This window comes from Phaethon lepturus, unplaced genomic scaffold (genome assembly GCF_000687285.1).
Source record: "Phaethon lepturus isolate BGI_N335 unplaced genomic scaffold, ASM68728v1 scaffold47793, whole genome shotgun sequence".
Lineage (NCBI taxonomy): Eukaryota > Metazoa > Chordata > Aves > Phaethontiformes > Phaethontidae > Phaethon > Phaethon lepturus.
In genome coordinates this window covers 2171-2419 of record NW_010529240.1, presented here as the reverse complement: position 1 = coordinate 2419, position 249 = coordinate 2171, and positions in this window count along the sequence as shown.

Sequence of the window (249 nt, the reverse complement as noted above, 5' to 3'; positions counted from 1 at the left end):
GAGAAACCGGGGTGACACCATCAGGGCATTTGTCCACCACCTCCAGCAGTGGGACGCCGTGGCCACACGCCTGCGTCACTGCCCGCCTCACTGCCCGCCTGAAGGTCATGAGGTTTTCCCGGTGCAGGTTGTGCCAACACCCATCATCGCGATGCCAGAGACGCGCGGGGGCAGGGTGCTGGCGTTGGCGCCAACATGGCAGCCAGGAGGAAAACCAGGGGACAAGCGTGCCAGGAGCCGTGGGGAAGG